This window comes from Cygnus atratus, chromosome 1, assembly GCF_013377495.2.
Source record: "Cygnus atratus isolate AKBS03 ecotype Queensland, Australia chromosome 1, CAtr_DNAZoo_HiC_assembly, whole genome shotgun sequence".
Classification (NCBI taxonomy): Eukaryota; Metazoa; Chordata; class Aves; order Anseriformes; family Anatidae; genus Cygnus; species Cygnus atratus.
Window position 1 is genome coordinate 163,831,451 of NC_066362.1, and position 21,779 is coordinate 163,853,229.

Here is a 21,779-nt window from a genome sequence, read left to right on the forward strand (position 1 = left end):
GTCTTCCCTTGTTAACTGATGCAGTCACTCCATCATATAAGACTACCAGATTTGTCAGGCACAATTTGCCCTTGGTGAAGCCATGCTGGCTCTCTCAGATCACCTCCTTATCCTGCATGTCTTAACATCACTTCCAAGAGGATCTGTTCCATGATCTTGCCAGGCAGAGAGGGGTAAGGCTTTCCGGTCTGTAGTTCCCCAGGTGCTCCTTTCTACCCTTTTGAAAAGTGGGAGTGATGTTTCCCTTTTTCCAGTCACCAGGGTCTTCACCTGACTGACAGGCCTTTTCAAATATGATGGGGAGAGGCTTGGGTTCAAATCAATCCTCCTTTTGAAAGCAGCCCATTTTTACCAGTAAGCTACTTTAACGGCTGAGTTGTAAGGTGTTTTCCATGGGAGGGATCACAATCACCACAGTTATTCTACCTCCGTAAAGTTTAAATATTCACTGGAGAGAATAGCTCTACAATGCTTTTACTAAAGCATACAGATATTGATCTCACCTCTGCCTAAATGATTATTTATATATTATATTTGGATTTTTTCTCTTTCTTTTTATATGTTATTTTTCAGAAGTTTATGAATTGTGTGATTGAAGTATTTAGGGAGGAGGATCATTTTGTAATACCAGGTAGAAAGAGCTGTTGTGCAGAGACAAAAAAAAATTAAACCACTTTTAGTAGATTATGTTTCTGTTAAATTGAGAAAAATATTTCAGTATGTCTTAGGCTGATACAAAACACTAAAATGCACACCCCATAAGGGTGTGTTTTATGGATTTTAAAAAATTACTTATTTATTTATTTGCCAGCCCAGCTTGCATTTGCTACTGCTACTGCAGATTGCCATTCCTGGGAAGACCTTTTGGCTGGTAAGTGTAAGGTATGCACTTGGTTGTTTAACCACATCTTCATGAGTACAGGAAGGAGCACTATCAGAGCTTTTTCATATGCATTTTTTAAATGCTAGGAAATCAGTAGTGACATTGCAGATGTATTTGGCAGCCCATTGTTCTCCCAAAAGGTGTGGTAGAGTTCATAATCTAAAGAAGAAAAAAATAGAAATACTATAAATAGTATGCAAAGTGTCTAAACCATTTCACTGCTTTTAGTTGCCACAGAAAATGGCTGAGCAGTTTCTTCTGTTTCCTTTTCTAAAATTGCTTTGTAGAGAAAACATGCTAATCATAGCAGGTGCCAGCACATTTCATGGCAGATATATAATCTTCAATGTTAATAGGCCTGCTTTTTGCATAATTTGAATACCTCCCTACTCTGCAAATGAGTGGAATATCTTGCAAAAATCCCTGAAAGTCTCATCCATAGTATGCTAATCCTGTGTATCTTAATCTTGCACCACTACCATTACTACCTCAGCTAAAAAAAAAAAAAAAAAAAAAAGTTACTAATAAAATCAGTTGTCTAAAGAATATTGTGCTGAAAATCTGGCTAAGTCAAGTGACATTTGCATGGTACCAGCTGAATGGCTGTAACCGGTTTTGTAGCTTATGTTATTGATAAATAGCTTATTTGTTAATGTGTTATCATTAACAAAGAACACAAATGGGAGTGGCTAAAGAAATTAAAATCAGACTTTGACCAATAGTAGGGGGACTGTAAGAATTATGATTAGCTGTGCTTTTTCCTTAAAGAATAAACAAGACTTTACAATATCCCCATCACCTAGAAATCCTCATTGAGAGCTCTAGGAAAGAAGCAAAGTTAGCAGCCTCAAGGAAGACATCTTGTTAAAAGATGCTAGAGGAGAAATTGAAGAGAAGAACGTGCCTTCCTGCTACCTAACTAATATTTTCTTAAAGCAATTTATTGTCCATGGGCACTTTAAATACATTGAAGACATCCCCACAGGCTGTTCTTTTAATAGAGTAGATACAGAGATGTATCTACTCCATAAAATGATATCTATGTGAGGAGGTTCAAATTACACTTATCTGATAGATTGGGTTTCTCTCTTTAGCTTGGTATGGTGCAGGATTCATCTGTGAGGGCTAAGAAGCTTTTGTTGTTGTAATGATGACTATATCTTTTACTATTAGGAATGAATTAGGTGATACAGAAATTAACAATTGCCTGTCATTTAAAAACCTATATGGAAATTTTATATCGGTCAAAAAACTGATGGACCAGTGCAATAATATTCCATCTAGTTAATGAAATCTTCATTTGGTGTTTCCACATTTGTGTTACCAGCACACATAACTGCTGTGTGTGCCTTCCAAGCATAACAGAGCATGATCCCATTCCCTATCCACATCAAAGTCAAACATGACAATGGCAGAAAGGTAGCTTTTCCCCCTTTCCCTATATATCTGTATATATCTGTGTGTATCTGTGTTGCTCCGTGAGTGTGTACATGTACATATACAGATATATGCATTAGTATGTACCCATATGTAAAAGAGTTGAATAAGAATGGAGATAAGCTTGTCAAAGACAAATCTATTGATTGTTACTAAGTAAACAGAAACCACATTTGGCTAAGACTCAAACGTGCAAATTGATAGAGCCTACAAGGGCACTTCGGGAAATCAGTACGTACGCTTTCCCTGTTCTTCCATGCTTCCCTAAGCATCTGCTTTTGGCCACTGCTGGAGACAGAATATTGGGCTAAGTAGACCTCTGGGCTGACCAAAGACTGCCACTCCAATGGTTTACCATTGGTCAAAATTTTTATAATGTACATAACTAAAATTGTATTAAATTATTCCTAATTCTTTGATGCTGATGTAAACAAATAGCAATATGATTAAGTTGTGTCCTGGTTTCATCTGGGATAGAGTTAATTTTCTTCCTAGTAGCTGGCATGTTGCTGTGCTTTGGATTTAGGATGAGAATAATGCTGATAGCACACCATTGGTTAGTTGTTGCAGAGTAGTACTTACACAGAGTCAAGGACTTTCCAGCTTCTCGTTGCCCTGCCAGCGAGGAGGCTGGGAGTGCACCAAGAGCTGGGAGGGGACAGAATCAGGACAGCTGGCCCAAACTGGCCAAAGGGATGTCCCATACCACATGGCAGCATGCTCAGCTATAAAGGTGGAGGGAGTTGGTTGGGGTGGCAGCCACTGTTGTGGGTCTGGCTGGACATCAACCAGTGGGTGGTGAGCAATTGCATTGTGCATCACTTGCTTTGTACATTATTTATTATTATTGTTGTTGTTGTTGTTGTTATTATTATCCCTTCATTCTCTGCCCTATTAAACTGTCTCTATCACAACCACGAGTTTTTACATTTTTTTTTATTATCTCCTCCATCCCACTGGGGGGAGGCAGGGAATGAGCAAATGGCTGTGTGGTGCTTAGCTGCCTGCTGAGTTAAACCACATCAAAGTGATACCAGATTTTTTTTGAGTTTATGCTTCAGTATTAAAATAAGCCAGTCTCCTTAGTGAAGGGGCTGCCTTTCAGCCACTTAACTGAATCATTCAACAAATTTATTTTAGTTTCTTCAGACTGAATTTATTCTCTAGTTACATGGCAAATGGGAAAAGTATGTACATATGTGATTATGGAGAGCACTGCATTTTGCTAGTGCATGTTTAAGACCCTTTTCTTAAAACTACCTTTGCAGTCAAATAAAATTGCTCATCTATTCAAAGGACAGATAAAATCACAAGGCAGATTTGTGATATGTGTTGAAATGTAGGTCAGCTGCAGGAGTAAAATAGAAAATGGCATTATAGATGTGGCATTTTCCCTCCTTGTCCCCCTCCAAGCTTCTCTGAACAATAATTCAGCTGTTTTGTTGTCCTCCCTTGTCCACAGAAGTAGAAGGATTAATAGCATTTCTAAGCGTATTCTGAGGAATAAATTTCAGGTGCAGATTTCAATCACAAAGACACTATGTGAAAGGAAGGAAAATAATTTTCCAAAACCAACACGTACCAAGTAAGTCATAGTGGACTGAGAAGTTGAATAAATGATTGAGTTCTCTTCTTGCCTTTATAAAATATTTGTCTTATATATCTTGAAATTTGCCACTAGACTGTTAGAATATATTTGAAATACAAACTTCTCCTTCTCTCTTACTCTGAGTAAATGATATTTTTTTGAATAATTGTTTTAAAAACTGGAAGTAGTTTGGAAAGAATGTTGACAGAAACAGTCTTTCAAGTGAGTTTTAATGTTCAGTACGTGAAGGGTTGGGCTGAAGATTTTTTCATTTATTTTTGTTGCTGTTGTTTTTCATTTGTTTGTTGTTGTTGTTGTTAGGTGCAAGGGAAAGAAGGCTGGGCTTTAAAACAGGATGTTTCCAAAATAATTTGGGTGTTATTAGAAGGAAAAGAGTCTGGACAGAATTATTATAATTATCTGGATGTAATCATGGAGTCCCAGATCAGTTCCTGACATTCCAGATCCTGCCATGGTACTATAGTAGCATACCATGAAGAACCCAGTAATTTCAAGTGTGGGTTGCTCTGAGAAAACTAAATGACAATTAAAGCCTAAGTAAATAATCTGAATTCTACTCAATGAAAGGAGAATCCAAACTGGTGACAGCTATGTTCAAACACTCGGTTCCTCAGTGCTGGGCACGACTTTCCATCGCAGGCCTTGTTTGACAAAAAAGGTAGGCAACATCAAAAGTCAGACTTCTACATTTGTCACCCAAGACTCCACTAATGAAATTCATTTCACTCTAATGTAAATGACTAAAGTAGGTCAGAGCATTGGGCTCCAGAAGTTGCTATTTCTTTCTGCTGTCTTGAAAGGGAGCCTAAGATGACATGTCAGATGTAGGCATCTACACTGTAAACACATAGACATGTCAGATGAATCCCATGTAATGTCAGGATTTCAAATTAAATTTTTGCTCTTGCAGAAAGCCATGATTCTTACCAAATTTCAAACAAAGAGAGAAATACATTCAGATTTTTTTTCTCTGTCTCTGGCCAAAATTCAAGTTGCAAATCTCATTCTGCACCCTGGAAAATAACAGCACCTATACTAAATCAGAACTTGTCTAATCTTCAAGCAAACTGCTTGTCCTGTGATTCATTGTAGAAAACAGCTTCCCAGCAACACTGTGGCCACTTACAGAAAAAGCGTGGCAAGGAAACTATAAAATGGGCACATTGGAGTCTAACCCACAGAGAACATGCCAGATTAGGGGATGGAGAGAAAAAAAAAATCATTGAGTTTTTTAGGCAATTCCTTCCCTTTCATTCATGGGTACAAAGGGAACATTCCTATTTCTAGAAGGAATATGTCAGATCTTTCTGGATTCAAAGCCTCTAGCTATACTTAAAGTAAAACTTTAATTTTTAGCTGTCTTGTAGTTAACTTTATTCATTCTGTTCAGAGTCCTGAGCTGCAGATAAACCAGTACAAATGAGATTTGACATCATCTACGTACCTGCGAGCAGAACCTCCATAGTATTGTGCCTAAATGACAGTATTTGAATTCTTTATCTTTTCTCAATTTTTATTTTGATACAATTCTGCTCTAGAATATTTTAAACTTTTAAACCCATAGTGGTTTTACCATTTTAAGTTGCAGAAGAAAGCTCCATGTCAGTGAGCTATGCTGTAGCTTAATTATACAGCCAGCATGGGTGTGTGAGAATAGCCACCACATACTAGAGAATAAATTGCTGGGTTTGGTTTTTCTTGATTTACAAGTTGCTATATGAGGCGCATGTTCCCAGGGAGTGGTGAAAAGTAGGGGTGTGTTAAACAGGTTTAAGAACATTTTAAAGAGACACAGTCAGGTTTGAGACATAGTAGATTTGGTGTGCTTCCTCCTTCCTGCCAAATAACATTTTCTGTTTCTGTGGTTAAAAACAGTTGAGCTGCACCCTGCCTCTCCGTTTAAGTGATACCACAAAATCCAGTGTCGCAGTATGTGTCACACTGGTCTCTCTCTGTCTGTTTTCGTTTTTTGTCATCAGTAAGGAAATGAAACTGCCAAAACTGCTGGTCTTCACGCTCCTTGGAGAGCAGAATTCACATGCCATCAAGCTCAGCCAGTAAAATCTTGTGGTTTTCTGTAAAAATAGCTGTGGTGAGGACAAACAACACTTGGATCAAATTATTTCTCTACTCAGAGCAGTACAGAAGTTATTTGCTAGTGTTGCTGGGGCCACCACTCTAGTGTCTGAAATACCCCAGTATGAAACCTGGTTTTCAAGTTCCCAGGTACCTTCTCAAAAATCACATGTTGTTGAACTTGGATTCTCTTGTTTCCCAGATGTTTTGCATGGAGAATGGGCATTATTTTGAATCTTTCTTACACATAGTACTGGCTTTGAGCCTTGGAGAATTAAAGGTTATTTCCTCTTTCTGGGTAAAGATCTGTACTGAAACTAAAGATAATTTCAATTGAAAATAAGAACAATCTTTCTTGCTTTCACAAGAGATGACAGGAATATCAATTTCAATTGCTTGCTTACTACAGGAGAACAAAATTAGCAGAGCACAATGTGTATACAAATTTCAGCGTGCCATTATTGTAAATAACATTGAAGGTTTTTTTGGAAGCATTTAACCTCACTTTCTCAGAGACCGTTTTTCTTTTCTTTTTTTTTCTTTTTTCCCTAGGCTGATAAATATGTTAAAATTTGGATGTTTTCCATTACATTATACTATATTACTTGAGGTGTTATCTTGTTCTATATAATCAAAACATTTAGAACTAAAATTCCAGTACTTAGTTATTTGAGAAAATACATGTTTTAAATTTGCCCTTCCAAAGGTAATAGGTGAGCACCATGACACACACAAAGATCGTTGTTAGTCAGACCAAAACTTAATTCATGAAAAGAGCACAGCGTGGACATGACTTGTAAGTGCCAATATTTGGAAGAAGGAGAGTAAATGGAAAAAGAAATTTGAAAGTAGGTAGCAAAGTAGCTGAAGAAGAGTTGAAATAATTAGGAAGGAGGGCAATGTCAAAGAGAAAATGGAAGCAAGCAGAAAAGGAAGGTCAAGATCTGTCTGATCTCATATACTGACAGTGCAAATCATACAGAGCTGTGCTTATGAAAGGGTTTGAGAACTGGAGTCTTGTATATACAGAAGATATATATCTCCTACCATTTTTAAGCAAGGTGGATAGAGGTGTTTATATAAAACAAACAAACAAAACAAATCAAAAAAAGCTTTCTACAGAAATTTTACATTCTAGAAAATCTGTGATCAGATGAAGAGAAAGGATGAGCAGTGATACTGCATGAGAACTGTCATGAAAAATGTGTGGCATGTTAGCAATGCTTTCCACATGGCCTGTGGTCGGGACAGAGTAGCATCTGAATTATGCTGCAGAAGGAGCAATTAAAGGCAAATGCACAGGATGAGGAAGGATGGTTGCTTAGCTGAAAACATGAGAGCTGAGAGATTTGAAGACAATACCACAAATAAACAGCCTGCGGAGGTTTGTGCAGAAGGCCAAGTTCAGTGATAGCCTCTTAATATAATTTTTCTAAGGATTTTGTGAGTTCAGCCTCCTAAATGTTCAGAGGTGTAACTGCAGTGACTATCTGTTCAGGAAACAGCCCAGAGATTGCCATGAATCAGTGTCTCTGTCACTAACCTAACTGTACAGTGTGGTGATCCGGTAAACGGGTGCTGACAATAGGTTTTGTGGTTAGCAGCAAGGGCGTGGTTTCATTATCAGTTTAAACTGATCTAATACCACATTCCCACCAGGAGGAGCAGTTCTGCCTTCCTCGTCCTGCCCTTGGCCATGTTCGTGCAATAGTCTCTTACATCAACTCAGTCAGATCAGTAAACTGATCCAATTCACTGCAGGTCTCATGATCAAAAGAACAGAAGAAGCCTATAGCAAAAAATAATAATAAAATAAAATACTGGGTAAGGCAACACCACCAATTTGTCAGGGTACTATTAGGAGGTTTACACCAGTCATGAAACCATCTTTTAAAGCTAGTACCTTAATTTAGCAACTATTGAAACAAAAGGACAGTTCACACCTCAAAATTAGTATTTTAACTTCTCCGTAAATTCAGCCATGTTGTTTCTAGTCATATTCTTCCTCCAGAGTACAGAGTATTTTCCTTGCCCTAGCAGCTACAGACTTTTACAATACAACTTTCCCACAGGATTTCAACCTAAAGGACATGACAACATTTAGAAAGAACAATCTACGTTCTTTCAGAGTATGTCCTGATTCTCTTAAAGTCTTAAAGTACTGTGCTAGCTTTTCTCTCATCTACAAATCACACCTTGCTCATATCTCTACATGTATACATATGGGAAAAGCTATTAAAAACATCAGCATTTGCCAAATATTATTGGTACATCATATTTTCCATATGGAAAGACTTTTCCTCATCTCAAAATTTGTTTCTAAATTAGTGATCTTTGATATCTTCCAAGCACTAATGGGAAGGACAAAACTTGAAGATGGGATTTGAGTGATAGGAACCATTATCACTTTAGGCATTAAGGAAGTCGACTGACCACTAAATTGGTCAACAACTCAAAAGACAAAAGAAATACTTTCCTACATTTTTACACTACTACACTTGCAGGCAGACTTTAATCAAATAATAGGATCAATTCACAGAATCACAGAATTGTTGAGGTTGGAAGGGACCTCTTAATCTCATATAGTCCAACACCCCTGCTTAAGCATGATCAGCTAGAGCATGTTGCCCAGGATGGTGGTCTGGTCAAGTTTTGAATACCACTGAAGATGGAAACTCCACAGCCTCTCCAGACAAGCTGTTCCTGTGCTTGACCACACCACACAGTAAAAAAAGTATTTTCTTGTGTTCAGATGGAATTTCAAGATTTTCAGTTTCTTCCCATTGCCTCTTATCCTGTCAGCGGGTACTAACGAGAAGAGTCTGGCTTCCCTTTCTTGATTCTCTCTCAGCAAGTATTTATTCACATTGATGAGATCCCCCGAGCCTTCTCCAGGCAGAACAGTCCCAGCTCTCTCCACTTTTCCTCATATGAGAGATGTTCCCAGCACTTAATCACCTCCGTAGTCCTGTGCTGGACTTGCTCTGGTAAGTGCATATCATTCTTGTACTGAGGAGCCCAGACCTGGACATGGTACTCCAGATGCAGCCTCACCAGTGCAAAGTAGGGATGCATGATCACTTCTCTCAACCTGCCCAGGATACTGCTGGCCCTGTGCCATGAGAGTGCATTGCTGGCTCATGGTCATCTCGTTTTCCAGCTCCTGGACAATTTCCACTCCAAGGACCTTCTCAGCAAAGCCGCTTTCCCGGCTGGCCCCCAGCATGTACTGGTGCCTGGGGTTAATCCTCCCAGGACATAGGATTTTGCCTTTACCCATGTTAACCATGCTTTTACCCCATGAAGTTGAACTTCATGAGATTCCCCTCTGTCTCATCCTCCAGCTTGTCAGGGTCCACAACCAACCGGCACATCAGCCAGCCTACCCAGTTTGCATCATCTGCGAACTTGCTGGGAGAGCATTCTGTTCCTTTGTCCAGATCTTTAACAAAGATGCTAAACAGTATTGGCCCAGTGTTAAGCCCTGGGATACACCACCAGTGACTTGATTAGGTTAGACTCAACCATCTAAAGCATAGGCTTTCCTTCCTCTTACAAGTGTCAATTTCCTAAGCTGTATGTACACTGTATAAATGGCTACTTCCCTAAAGGGAAGATGAAGCTAGAATTAATAACTTTGAAAAGCAGTCCACACTTTGTCTGTAATTATGTGCATCTTTCCATCGGACAGTGCTAACCTGTTTCCTTCCTTTTTCTTTCCTCCCATCCTTGCCACATCCTATCTCTGACAACGATGGTTGGTGAAAAAGATTAAGGGCTTCCCCGAGCTCTTCATGTAATAATGAACAAGACGGAAGGAAGTAATCACACGTACATTTGCAACTCTATTATTATAAAGTCAATGAAATGTAAACTATCTCCTCTTTTGCCTTATAATTAATTAATTAATTATGAAAATGTACTGATTTATTTTCATTCTTCTGTTGCAACAGAGGTGACTATTAAGAAGTTTGCAAAAAGAAACTATAGTACAAGCTCAAAAAGTGAAATTCATGTACAAGAGGCTGCTTAAACACAGATATAAATTTCTGTTATGAGAAAAGATGAACATCATAAGAAGGCATATTATATTGTGATGCTCCACTCTGAGCCAAATAGTATTTAGTCACTTGCAGTTTTGTGTAAGTACTAAAGATGTTGATCTGTGATGAACATCCAAGCTAATCTGAATGCACAGGCACAATATCTCATAAGCAGTAGAACTATGAAAGCTAAAATACATAACAACTTTGATTTATTCAACAAGGTACAGAATATGCATTCAGGCAAATAGACAAGTATGTATTAGAAGCAGACATCATAGTGCACAGATGAGGGAAACTTTAACAATAAATTTATATATTTTAATTCCACACTATATTTCACAGTTGTAAAATATATATATATATTAGTTTACTGAACTTAAACATAATCCTGTACAAAATTAATGTTCCAGATGACAAGCTTTCTCTATAGTTGTCATGAGCATCATGCCATAATAACAGGAGGAGTTCTGCTCATACAGAGAAAACAAGGTGGCTGTGTGTCCCTTGTATTACTTTCTCCTCAATTTGTTTTTAGTAGAGTAGTCCTTAGTCAGCACTTTGAAGAAACAATGAAGAAGAAACAAACACTAATGTTTTGAAGAAACAAACACTAATCTGTTTCTGGTCCCAGATGGACAGACCTCAGAAAAAGGTACCTGTGAGATGTAAGAAATCCCCCACCCTCAGTGTTTTTGTATTGACTACTCCTAAGTGTCTACACAAAGAAAAAGTGAATTTCAAGTAGCTCCATGTTTGGGTGTCTCTGTTTCCATGCCTCATTTAAGGTCTCTGACTCCATACAAAGCTGACTCAGAGCTTTGCATGCCAGTGAAAGTGGCAGACGCCTCCCTGAATGCTGTGGCTATGTCTGACTTTCCCCAAACTGCTCTGATGTTCTTGCTGAGACCTCCAGAAGTTCTCCCCATAAAACTTGGGACACATGGAAGTTCTGAAATCCTCACAAAACAGCACCAAACACAAGGGGTTAGATTACTCCCTTTTAAAACGTTTATCTCTACCAGCAGATAGGATTTTTCAGTCCACTTGCTTAGGCATGTGCAGGTGTGAATTCTTATGGGTCTTGAGCTGCTCTGCCCACAGCTATTGCTGCCCCTGCCTCCCAGCCCTCCGTGGTGCCTCCAGGTTATGGCAACTCTTATATTTGCTACATCCAGGCTTCAAGCAAGGATAAGGCTTGGGAGCTTCTGCTGTGTTTCACACTCAGTACAATAGATAGAAAATTTGTGAACTGTTAATTCATTATTTCTGGTATCACAAGACTGTTCAAGGTAGATGAACAGCTTTATTATCTTCATGCTAGAGGGTGAGCTGTGCCCTTAAGTCTGACTGAAGATCCTTGCACTGCAGATCCTTCCTCTGAGGCATCTGACTGAGCTCTGCCAGAAACAAGTTCCTCGCCTGGACGGTTCTTTACGTCTAATCTAGTGTGGCCATTCCTCTGTAAAGGAAAGCATCAAAAAAGAAGATTAGTCAAAGGTGTCCTTCTTTCTACTAGCCTTCTTAATAGAAAAGAGTGATTCAAAATATAGTACCAGCATTAAAATGTTGCAAAAATCAAAGTCACCTTCCTCCTTACTTTAAGCTCTAATAATTTATTTAGTTTTCCACAGTATCTCTCATAAAACATTTTCATCCACATACTCATTAGCCCAAAGATCCCAGGACAGGATTGTATATACAAGGCTGAAGAGAATACATAATGCTAATTTAGTTTAATCATAATCTATTTGCATAAATGCAGTCCTCCAAGGAAATCTATTTATTCTGCCAAGAGCAGTTCCTTAAAGGATGACAGGGTAAGAAATATGACACCTATTATTACAAATGATTACTTAGAGGTGAATGTACTGATTTTAATTATATCAGGTAATCTTGAGGTTTTCCATACTGTCAAAAATAATTTACTCTGCTTGCACTAGTTTATTGTTGGCTTTAGATACTGTCAGTATGTCTTTTCTCCTGTAGCAAAGTCCTGCCTTCCATCCCCTTGGAAGGACACCGTTCCAGTCCCACTCTGCTTAAAGTACCATAAAAGCTGAGATTGTCTTCATATGATCGGGTAACTATGCAGAATAAAATAGCCCCTCAGCTTACCATGATCCAAAACAAGAGCAGCTGTTCCAAGATGAGTGCATCTTCCCCATAGACCCCACGTATAGACCCTACCCCTTCAGAGGCTGCTTTCTGTAGTGTAGAGCTACATCTACAGTGATGCCTTCCCTAGCTTACAGGTCCTGCCAGATGATTTTGGGACTCAGACCAAGCAAATCTACACTTCAGTGCAGGAATCTCTCTGTCAGGGATAGGGCTTTCAGGTAGCAACAGAGAATATCATAAAATAGTGCTCTTTCCTTCCTAACCCTCCCCATAGAGTCTCCATTAAAAGCTCAATTCAGTTAAGATTATTTCACAAATAAGAAAAAACAAAGACAAAAAAATATATAAATAAAATTTGGGTTTACTACTCAAGAAGGAAGGTTGGGTAATAGCAACTGATCTAGGCTTGAACCATTCTGTAGCTCCAAGTTCAGACAGTAATGCTCACAGTTGTAAAAATAATCCAATATTTTAACAAGCGGGTTCTGATAGACAACTGCTGACCTGTAGACCCGTATGCACTTAGTCTTTAGAGAAGTTAAATTAATTGGTCTTTTACTGTCACTATAAGCAGTCTGTAAATCAAAACAAAAACACATTTCAAGAGAAAGGACTCTTTGTCTTACACATCTATGATATTAATACACCACTTTACAAATCAAGGAAAAAGATTGGTTAGGAAAATGAAATTTAAATACAAAGTTGTAACTCTGGAAACATTAGCCAGCCGCTTGCTTATCTCTTGCAAAATGTAAATTCCCTTTTATTCAGAGTTCTCCAGCCACATACACATATACCTCTGCGTAGCTATCTGCCTGGTTTGGAGCAAGCACCTTGGTGTCCAAGCCACACCTCAAATGGGTGACAAGTATCTCCTCATTTAGAGGAGATACTTCCTCAGATGAAGGCCTGAAAGGAGTTGAATGCAGTACATGTTGTTAGGGGTTGCCTAATGCGGTAACCAGTGCTGGACACTTAAAAAAAAAAAAAAAAAATGGTGAAGGTGACCACAACAGCTAGTACACTGTCCTGAATGAAGGACCAAGAAACTATGAGTTAGTTCCTTAATCTGGACATTAACTTTTGCATGTGCTCAAAGAGAAAATGTAAGGGAAAAAAAAAAAAAAAAAAGACGAAGAAGAAGAAGAACTGAAGCATTTTTCCTAAAGAAAATGTCCAAATTATAAATCCTCAAGACAACAAGACAAGACATTCTGTCCCCCCACACATCAGACATCAGAAGCTTGGATAAATAATAAGCCTGTGTTTTTTCATATGGTGTATATGGTGCAGTTAGGTCGTTTAGCTATTTTGTTCTAGTTACAAGAATAGGCAAATAAACAGAATTGTTGTATCTAGTTTTTCATAAGAAAAGTATAAATACAAAACATCATATAGTTATCAAAGCTGTTGCCATACTTGTGTTGTATGAAGTGCTGCTTGACATTAGCAATACCATTACTCTTTTACTTTTTGTAAGCATATATAACACATTAAAATGTATAAGACCAAGGCCAAATTTATTTTGTCTTAGAACATAACAGAATTTAAAACATCACTGTCTATACATGCGTTTTATCTGTCCTTAAGCCTCCTGCTACATTTCACAAGCAAATCCCTCCTAGCTGAGCCCAATGCTGATCTACAGGTACCGGTTCTAGAACATACTTACAATTTAGTGTAATTTGCAGTTTGAACACTAGGTGGAAACAAAGTAATAAAAATAAGATCTGTTATCAAATAATCTTCAGCACAGCAAATGGAAGAGCTTTCTCCAACACACATGACTGAAATCCCAGAAGCCAGAAATGGCAGCTTAAACCTGCTTAATTGCACCGGACACCTCTGTGATTCTCACTACTTGGGCACAAGAAGAAGAAGAAATAATCTCCCTAGACTTCTTAAACTTGAATATTTGATTTTCTTTCCTTGATGGCTTACTTTAAATTTTGGGATACTTGTACCCCAAATGCTCAGATGTATTTGTATTGATCGTTTTTCAGGTATTTCTGTGAAAACTGCTACCCGAATTCAACACGTAAAATTTTTCCTCTATTGTTTTTCAGTTTTGCAAAACTTTAGATTGAATGTATACTTAGAATGAGCAGCTTTTGTCTGCTGCCCTTTGCTTGTCATAGATTATGAACAGATAAATAGTGAAAATAGAAATGTATATATATATATTCCATCTCATGGTTATGCAACAAGAAAAGCAAAGCAAGAAAAGAGTCACCCTCATTTTACTCTTTTGTGTAACACAGTTCTAGGAGCCTCTTTATTATAATTCCAAATTTCCTCAGATCAAGAAAGGGAACTGAAATGATATTTAGTTTTGGATGATAGCCATCTTTTGATGGCTTTAGATATTCTGTTGTTTGTGGAAAACTTGGCTCCGGAAAAATCCATATGCAGAATGCAACTGCAGCAAAAGCCCATAAATAAGGAGGAATGATGTAGCATTTCACTGCAAACCACAATGCAGAACTGAGCTGCACAACAGCAGTGCTGGTCAGGATTTGACATTCAGGCATTTTCATCTTCTTTCCAGGAAAAAAACAATCTTAGCATAAGATCATCCTGTTAAAAAGATGCAGCCATGTTTTATACAAATTCAGAAGAGACTGGCCTAGTGATCCCTAGTCCCTCTCAGTACTGTTTGCAGAATTTGAAATGGTTAAGAAGCTGGTATAACAGCAAGGGACAACCCTAGTTTTATTTATAGTTCATAACATACTCTTTAAAATGTGAATGGTACCATGCCTGCATCCAGTATGAATACATAACAAACAATGAGGTCTCCAGCAATATTTTCACCTCTTCCAAATTTTCCTAATTTTTTAATTAATACATTGGTTATCCCCAGTACCTTGCTCTATTTCATTCTACATGTTAGTCTGAGTTCTGCCTCTTTGTCCGTCTTTTCACACAATAAGAGGGCAGATGCTAGCCTCACAGGCTGGTTTTACAGACTGTTTAAAGTAGATTTCAACTGCCTGAGGTGACTTAGTCAATTGGCTCACATACCAGAGCAAGTATTCATACTGGTGGAATGCAAGTCAAAACCTTAACTGAATTTGAAACCTGTTGAAGCTTGGTGAATAACTAAGCCTATTGTTCCCGATCCAAGTAAATATAACCCTCTGTCTACTGAGTACTTCTATTCAATGTCTTAGATTAAATGATTTTGTATATATTTTCTGAACTCTATAGGAACAAATGCTATGCTAAACTCAACGAGCATATATCAAGTAGCTGCATAAGGCCTACTGTCATCATTCCTGAAGAAAGTTTATATGTGATGGGTGCAAGGACACAGATAGGGCAAGATATAAATATAACAATGAAGTAAAAGCTTTGGGTTTGGAAGAGTTTTGAGGAAGTCAGTATAGTTGCCATTGAATTCAACCTACCATTGAAAGACTATATTTCCTCAAAGCTTTTATAAAGAAAAAGATTCTGCAGAACAAACAGTGTCTAAGTTAGTTCTTTGTCCCTCAGTGGATGATTATCCCAGTCCTTATCCTTAAGGTCATCTTTTAGAGGAAACACTTGTTAAATATCATGGAAATCTCCTTGCAGTACAATGAAACAGTGTCAATCATCCTTCAGTTATGACTGAAATGTAATGAACTCCTAAATAAAATATAGCAATTGTTAAATGTAGAATAGCAACACATCCTTAAGAAACAACGTTCCGTGTACATTCCGTATCATCTCCACTTGAAACAATACCAGAAAACTTTGGCATCTTTTCTATTTGTCTTACTATTCCCACCCTGCTAAGTATGTGTGAACTGGATTTTATATCAATGGGTCATTTTAATGCAGTCTATCTAAATAACTGATCAATTTCCTGATATCAACTTAAAGAAGTTAAATATTAGGGCAGAGAATTTAAAAAAAAAAAAAAAAAAAGAATTTGACATGACGATCAGAGCCCAGATTACACACGGCAGGAGTGGAAGGGGAAATGCTGCTTGTAAATTTAGAAGAATCTATATGGAAAACACTGAGTGTCAAACACAAATGCATTTGCTTGTTTGTTTGTTTTTTAAATTAATCCCCATTTCAAAGTTCCCCAGGCAAGCTTAACGCTATAACATTGACTTACCAATTTTGGCACTGAAGAGAGTAGCTAGAAAGACTTTTCCAGATGCGAGAATTTCCACTGTTTATAAAGCCGTGGGTCTATTGATCACTGATGAGATGTCCCTTAATATGCCTCCAGTTACTACTTCCTATAGCTCAAATCCCTCTTCTACCAAGATTCAAGTTTCAGGTTAAAGCATATTGAAAGTTTGTCTCTGCTGTTAACTGCTCTGGCTGGTTGGCAGTTGCTGCTGGTGACTGTGTTACTAGGAGTGGTTTTGGCTTTGAGTAGGATAGTTGTGAGTCAACATGTGGGAATAAATCCAGACATGCCCAGCTTTCCTCCTGCTCTGTAAACAAAGTGATCTGATACAGAAATCTGACTGGGATGATCTTTAGATGCAATAAATATATCTGCCCTTCTGACACATGAAGGCTATCTTCCTACTGAACCCAGTAGGCATGTGACACAAGTTATTTTTTGAGGCACTCTAAATTGCAGTAACTTCCTTGCCTGCAAGGTCACGTATTAGTGATAAGCATCAAGAGTGGGATCCTTGCTGCACAAAAGCCAGGAGCAAAAATCCCATTGATCTCAACAGAATAATGGCATTGCCACAAGGCACTGCAGAGCACTGCAGTGAGGAGAGGCTTCCCACAGAGCCTACTTTCTTGCTCTCCATCTTAATCTTCTAGCACCTTCTTTGCATTCTTCTTCCATCTTTGCTTCCAGCCAGCTTCTTCTACCAGAAAACCCCTCATGACAAATTTCCCTGGCCTGGTTCCACTCTTTCCTCGAACAGTCTGCCTTTAAATTCAAGTTTGTTTTGGTCAAAATAAATTCCAGCTAATAGTGTAATCTAAAATCTTTCCATACTTTTTTTTTTTTTTCCAGAAGAAAAGTTGCAGTGAAGCAACAGCCATTCAGCTGAGCTCTTTAGAGCATGTCTCTATGTTACATACTGCGGGAATAACAATTTACTTTCCCAGGTTAATATCTCATGTTACACAAGTCTTGGCACTGTAAAGTATCTTTGCAGACAGACATTGTTTTAAGCAGGTAGCCAGCAGGAATCTGTGTTCATTCACAAAAGCTACTAAATGCCACTCTAAAACAAGAACTGTGTATAAAAACTGTTGAAGGAATATATCAAACAGGCAAGCTAGAGCTGTGCTTTTGCAACAGAGGACTTCAGAAATCTGTGTTTCAAAGGCATAGAAATGAACTGTACATAGAAAGAGAAAGACATAACCATGTTCTTTGCAGACTCCTGCTATCTTCAATAAAGTAAACTAAACAAATAAATAAACAAATAAAATACAGTCTGCAAAATGTTTGTTAAGAAAATTCAAGGATAAATGAAGATATGAAATTAGACAAATAAGAATTACTTCATTGAAGTCAGGATTTGTTCTGGATTGTTTACTTATATCACCTACTCTACTCATCCACTAATGAATCTGCTTTTTTGTCCCTATGATACTGCACAATCATAAATTATTATCATGAAAGAGAACACTTTGATCTTTACCATGACATCCTGTAGAGTCAAGGCCATTGAACTGTCTTGAATTTTGTTTATAGATAATGTTTTTTCACATGATGTGGGTAATATTTTACTTTATCACACTGCAGTAAAGATTCTGCTTTATCAAAGGTAATAGAAAACTGGATCTTTGCAGCAATGCTACATCTGTAACGCAGTTATTTGTGGATTTTGTATGCAGGGCATAGTAAAATTTGCTCATTACTCAAATTAGGCCATCAAAGTGGCAGGCCATGGAGGAATTCTCACATGGTCCTCAGATCATCTTCCATCATCCTTTAAAACTGTAAAATTTATTTGCCATCTGATCCTTGAGTAAACAGCAATAAAGTAATCTCTCCCTTAGTTATCACAAAGTTTGACAGTCCTTGATTAAAACATAAGCATCTTAGATGCAGAACTGCTGCCTGTAGAATACTTTTAGAAGTAAAAGCCTTATCTAAAGCCAAAAATAGTTTATCTGTGTTGTTTGCTGAGCTTTTGGATGCTGGTCTTCATCTTTGTAACTGAAAGGTACTGAAAGTAATTTATTATGAGCTCTGTATATATAGATGCACTCATGCCTGAACATACTAACCAGTTGAGTTTAATTCAGTCTGTACATCAAATCTCTTTTAAATTATTTATTCAGACTGATGGACTGAATGGTATTTTTATAAGTGAATCATGGATAGCATAAATTATAATGGTAGTACACAAACAAATAACCCAGTATCTGCCAGTACTCAGTGGAGAGTACTGGCACTTACACATTGATATATTAGGTTGACACAGGAATTTTCTATCAAAATAATTCATAACTAACAATATGTTACAATTTTAACATAGCTGAATAAAATCATGGTCGTTGATTAAGTAGAAGTTTTAACAGCATTTTAATAAGACAACAGTGTAATTTAATATCAGTTAACCATGAATGCAATTCCACAAAATGTACACTGCCTGCAAGACTGATTCTTGAGCAGTAATTCAGGACATGCTAATTTTATAATGTCAGTGCCCCCCAACCCATCAAAACCTTCGATTCAGTGCCCCTTGCAAAATGGCAGAAGTTCAAGAACATATCAAGGAGTGGAGAGCTTAAAGCAGGTGCAGTCACTAACAAGTATTATCATGCACTCAGAATAATTGCTACTAAAAAAAGCCAGCAGCTATCAAGCAGCATTTTAATCTTAATTCAGAATAACTACAGTGTATTAAGCCCCTCCTCTCATTCATCCCTGTCTGCTGCAGTTTCTAACTGGACGTGCTGAAAAATAGTTCCCTTTCCAGCAGGAATGAAGGGAACTGTTGAACTCTTGCCCACTTGTTTTTCCTCAATATACTGAAAAATCACAACAGTTACAAGGAGGCACAACTTCTCCTTCATTTTATGAAACAACAATGAAAAAACAAGTTGGATTTTGACAGATAACATCCTCTTATACCTGAGTTTTAAATATAAGTCTATTTGGCATTTGAAAAAAGAAATCTTGTCTTCCTGCGTGCAATATACAGAAGCACATGGGCTGTATCTTAAGAATGAGTTCAGTTCACAGTTTTGTGTTAACCTACAGTACAAAATCTCCTACAAATCTCCAGAAGACTGAACACAAATCATAGGCATGCATACTATATATAAATTGAAATAGACTGCTTTTGTTCTCAAATAGAGAACTCACAAATGAAAGAAGCCCATTACCACGCAGGAAGGTCATGTGGTCCTTTAATACATTAAGCAGAAGGAAAATTTGACTTCGACAGCAGAGACTATTTCTTCCATACAAGGTAGCTCAGCCCCTAACTGCCTGCATCCATTCTTCAGAATTGAGACAACACATCATAAACCATTCCAAGGCAAAAAGGTCAAGTGACAGTCTTAAAGACGGTGAGAAATTCTCATAATGTCTGCTATGAACAAAGCCAGTCCCAGGAGCTAAAACAGAAGGTAAAATAGAGTAATTACTTTCAGTGTTCTCAGGTGCCTTGCTCTTATTCACAACCGTGAGAATTAAAGCTATGCATCACTCATAAACTAAGGTGTCTCTTTTCACAGGTGCGATGTAAGAAGGAATACAATTTGTGGAGGCATACACTGTCTTCAGGAGGACTCTCGCCATATCACATAGGCTCATAGTGCAGATGGGGCTATACGTGAAAGCTGCTTATTCACAAAGTACTGGGGAGAAATGTTTCCTAGCTTGCTTTGCTAGTGGAGAGCATGCAGGCTGGCAGACAAAGAAGTCAGCTGGTCACTTAAGCTTTGCACAATTGGTGATCTCACCCTCTCCTCCCACTATTACAGAGGAAAGGACTGCTAGGTTTGACTGATTGGTTTTATTTTATTACCTACTCTTCTGACATATGAGAGAAGTTAACGCCCAGTTCTTGGCCGTTTAACTTAATTTTAAATAGTGCTGCTTGGAATTATTGGACACAAGCCAGCTGATGATGACCGTGCTTGGGATTTTTTTTCTCCCTATAGGAAAAATAAAACAGCACTGGACAGTTACATCAGAGCTTTTTAGCAAGGCATTAATAAATCATGCGAAGATTACTGATACTGACGATTACTCACAAGCAGTACTTTAGACCTCATGTTCCTGAAAAGAACCAGGTGCCTAAAACTATGTATTGCAAAGATTTGTTCTGAATGGAGAATATTTGCCTTCTCTGTACTGTTTGATGGTATGGAATGAAGCAATCATTCATAGAAATACTATGAAAAGGTTATTATTCATTTCAATATTATTTTTGTATAAACAAAGAAATGTTGCAAATAGAATCTGTTGTATTTTGAGAAATAGTTCGTAATGAACAGATTGAATAGAATTGATCACTATTCATTTAATAATGCAGTTTAAATTTGCTCAGCAAGCAAAGAAAAATGTTGGGGAAAAATGTGTTTCTCAATGTTGTGGAAGACAGCATTATGTTGACGGTTATCTATGGAATCGAGAAATGGATACTGAAAAAAATCTACATGTACAAAATCTATATAAGTAATTTCTGGGAGAATGAAAATGGGGAGAATATCTGTTGAATAAATTATTTCAGAACTAGTCACCTGATCTACCTGACAATGTTATTCTGTGCATTGGTGAACTGCTGAAAAAGCACTTTATAAAGTTTGAATCCTCTGTTTCATCATTATTTCGTGGTGCTATATTCAACCCTGAATGTTCTGCCACCCTTTATTTTTTATATTGTTTTAAACTAACAAATGCTGCTGCTTTGATCATCTGCAGCATGTGCCAAGGCACAAGACATGCTCCAATGGTGCAGTTGTGCAACATCAGAAGATATCTTAATATTGGAGAAAAAAAATATCTCTGCACTTGAGATTAACACAGGGATTTTCTTTTCCTTTCTTTACTCTCCTGCTGATGGCACAGTGCAGCTGCCTCTGAGAACGGCAATGTACACACAAAGAGGAGTGGAGATGTGTGATTAATGCAAAGGATTAAGCAGGGGAAGTTAGAGATTTTTATCCTGATTTTCCATTGTCACCTAGGCAAGTCCCCTAACTATGAAGTGCAACACAAAAGGCAACTTAATGTTTGATTATTTACAGAATTTTTGAGCAACAGCCTCAGGTAACTTGCAGTCTTTCTTTAGAAGCAAAAGGATTTCACTGCTTTTCAAAGAAGAAAAAGCTGTGAGAATGGACAGGAGGAACACCATGGCATACCTAAGATGCTTCTCAGGAGGCAGAGCCCATAGAGGGCAGGAAATGACTTGCTAATGACAGGGGATGCGGAAAAGCATCGAGAGTCCTCTCTGCTAGCAGAACTGGGGAAATACGGGCAACATCACCCTTTCCCTAGCCTTCAGGAAGAAATTCCCATTAAAGCTGCTAGCACAATGCAAAATCTCCTTTGTTGCCAAATGACAGCTTTAGAGTAATATAATGACCAGGACATTCTGTCGTCATTTTGGGAGGGTTTTTCATCAATGTGGATTTGGGTTTCATTTATTCATTGTTGATTTTCTTA

General features: G+C 37.8%; 1 protein-coding gene across 35 annotated transcripts in view; it reads right to left on the reverse strand.

Moving 5' to 3' along the window:
- The window catches only part of SCEL (sciellin), an 81,884-nt gene extending 65,331 nt beyond the window's left edge, over positions 1 to 16,553 (reverse strand). For 20 of the 35 annotated variants that reach the window (XM_050711218.1, XM_050711167.1, XM_035561249.2 and 17 more), the window contains exon 1: positions 16,281 to 16,547. The gene's annotated coding sequence lies outside the window, so the exon portion shown is untranslated. Of the gene's footprint in view, positions 1 to 15,579; positions 15,803 to 16,280 lie in introns of all 35 variants that reach the window. The other 15 variants (XM_050711166.1, XM_035561245.2, XM_035561239.2 and 12 more) reach the window with 6 other exon arrangements.
- Positions 16,554 to 21,779: the final 5,226 nt, after the last annotated feature.